At 57.2% G+C, this 2,500-nt stretch overlaps 4 non-coding genes across 4 annotated transcripts in view; all 4 read right to left on the bottom strand.

Moving 5' to 3' along the window:
• The window catches only part of LOC140414353 (5S ribosomal RNA), a 119-nt gene extending 93 nt beyond the window's left edge, over positions 1-26 (bottom strand). The window contains exon 1 of the ribosomal RNA XR_011943490.1: positions 1-26. This exon is cut by the window's left edge and continues 93 nt beyond it. This is a non-coding gene — a ribosomal RNA (5S ribosomal RNA).
• Positions 27-716: 690 nt separating this feature from the next.
• Positions 717-835, bottom strand: LOC140414237 (5S ribosomal RNA). Its single transcript, XR_011943378.1, has one exon. It is a non-coding gene; the product is annotated as a 5S ribosomal RNA (ribosomal RNA).
• Positions 836-1,529: 694 nt separating this feature from the next.
• Positions 1,530-1,648, bottom strand: LOC140412138 (5S ribosomal RNA). The gene has a single exon (XR_011941343.1). It is a non-coding gene; the product is annotated as a 5S ribosomal RNA (ribosomal RNA).
• Positions 1,649-2,342: 694 nt separating this feature from the next.
• Positions 2,343-2,461, bottom strand: LOC140412139 (5S ribosomal RNA). Its single transcript, XR_011941344.1, has one exon. It is a non-coding gene; the product is annotated as a 5S ribosomal RNA (ribosomal RNA).
• Between the last annotated feature and the right edge of the window lie 39 nt (positions 2,462-2,500).

A 2,500-nucleotide genomic window follows, 5' to 3' on the forward strand; every position in this document is an offset into this window, starting at 1 on the left:
GTTTTCAGACGAGTATGGCCGTAGGCATCTGCAGCACCGTCTTCTCGCCTATTCAAGCTGGCCACCCTAGCACCCTCGCCACTTCTTCTTTCCGGTTGTTTTCAATTTTTTCTCTCTCTTTTTCTACTTCTACTTCTACTTCTCCTCCTCTTTCTCTCCTTCTCCTGCTAATTCTAGCCTATATGCCTGATACTCGCTCCCCTTCATGCCGTCCCCACCTAGCTCTCTTTTTTCTTCTCCACCTCCCCAAGGAAAACTGCAAGCCCCGCCCACCTCACACCAGCCTGCCGCCTGCACGCTGCTGCCTTTCCACATTGCAACGCTGCGCACTTCTCTCAGCACAGCCAGCACAAGGGTCAGGCAGGCAATGCAAGCCAGCTCTCTCTTCCTTCGCTTTCCACACCAGCCCCAATGCCACAACTTGCATTCATGCGGCGCCTTCAGGCTAGGAGAACGTCCTGCCGACACACTGGCTTGCGGCCACACGGGCCAGCTGGCGGGCCCATCAAAGTGCAGCACGCCAAGGCACCCAACCGTGCTGCGTTGCAAAGGCCCGGCAAAGCTGCAGCAGCTGAATGGCCCGACCAAGCCGCCTGCCTGAGTTGAGCCCGCAGGCAAGTGTTGGGAGGAATGGCGAGGACGCAGAGAGCAGCAAAAGGTTGGCCTGCCTCTGGTGTGGAGAGTGCTTGGCGTGAGCAGTCTCTGCTGGCCGCAAAAGCCTACTGCACCTGGTATTCCCAGGCGGTCTCCCATCCAAGTACTAACCAGGCCTGAGTCTGCTTAGTTTCCGAGATCAGACGAGATCGGGCGTTTTCAGACTAGTATGGCCGTAGGCATCTGCAGCACCGTCTTCTCGCCTATTCAAGCTGGCCACCCTAGCACCCTCGCCACTTCTTCTTTCCGGTTGTTTTCAATTTTCTCTCTCTCTTTTTCTACTTCTACTTCTACTTCTCCTCCTCTTTCTCTCCTTCTCCTGCTAATTCTAGCCTATATGCCTGATACTCGCTCCCCTTCATGCCGTCCCCACCTAGCTCTCTTTTTTCTTCTCCACCTCCCCAAGGAAAACTGCAAGCCCCGCCCACCTCACACCAGCCTGCCGCCTGCACGCTGCTGCCTTTCCACATTGCAACGCTGCGCACTTCTCTCAGCACAGCCAGCACAAGGGTCAGGCAGGCAATGCAAGCCAGCTCTCTCTTCCTTCGCTTTCCACACCAGCCCCAATGCCACAACTTGCATTCATGCGGCGCCTTCAGGCTAGGAGAGAGAACGTCCTGCCGACACACTGGCTTGCGGCCACACGGGCCAGCTGGCGGGCCCATCAAAGTGCAGCACGCCAAGGCACCCAACCGTGCTGCGTTGCAAAGGCCCGGCAAAGCTGCAGCAGCTGAATGGCCCGACCAAGCCGCCTGCCTGAGTTGAGCCCGCAGGCAAGTGTTGGGAGGAATGGCGAGGACGCAGAGAGCAGCAAAAGGTTGGCCTGCCTCTGGTGTGGAGAGTGCTTGGCGTGAGCAGTCTCTGCTGGCCGCAAAAGCCTACTGCACCTGGTATTCCCAGGCGGTCTCCCATCCAAGTACTAACCAGGCCTGAGTCTGCTTAGCTTCCGAGATCAGACGAGATCGGGCGTTTTCAGACTAGTATGGCCGTAGGCATCTGCAGCACCGTCTTCTCGCCTATTCAAGCTGGCCACCCTAGCACCCTCGCCACTTCTTCTTTCCGGTTGTTTTCAATTTTTTCTCTCTCTTTTTCTACTTCTACTTCTACTTCTCCTCCTCTTTCTCTCCTTCTCCTGCTAATTCTAGCCTATATGCCTGATACTCGCTCCCCTTCATGCCATCCCCACCGAGCTCTCTTTTTTCTTCTCCACCTCCTCAAGGAAAACTGCAAGCCCCGCCTACCTCACACCAGCCTGCCGCCTGCACGCTGCTGCCTTTCCACATTGCAACGCTGCGCACTTCTCTCAGCACAGCCAGCACAAGGGTCAGGCAGGCAATGCAAGCCAGCTCTCTCTTCCTTCGCTTTCCACACCAGCCCCAATGCCACAACTTGCATTCATGCGGCGCCTTCAGGCTAGGAGAGAGAACGTCCTGCCGACACACTGGCTTGCGGCCACACGGGCCAGCTGGCGTGCCCATCAAAGTGCAGCACGCCAAGGCACACAACCGTGCTGCGTTGCAAAGGCCCGGCAAAGCTGCAGCAGCTGAATGGCCCGACCAAGCCGCCTGCCTGAGTTGAGCCCGCAGGCAAGTGTTGGGAGGAATGGCGAGGACGCAGAGAGCAGCAAAAGGTTGGCCTGCCTCTGGTGTGGAGAGTGCTTGGCGTGAGCAGTCACTGCTGGCCGCAAAAGCCTACTGCACCTGGTATTCCCAGGCGGTCTCCCATCCAAGTACTAACCAGGCCTGAGTCTGCTTAGCTTCCGAGATCAGACGAGATCGGGCGTTTTCAGACTAGTATGGCCGTAGGCATCTGCAGCACCGTCTTCTCGCCTATTCAAGCTGGCCAC

This window comes from Scyliorhinus torazame, chromosome 4, assembly GCF_047496885.1.
Source record: "Scyliorhinus torazame isolate Kashiwa2021f chromosome 4, sScyTor2.1, whole genome shotgun sequence".
Lineage (NCBI taxonomy): Eukaryota > Metazoa > Chordata > Chondrichthyes > Carcharhiniformes > Scyliorhinidae > Scyliorhinus > Scyliorhinus torazame.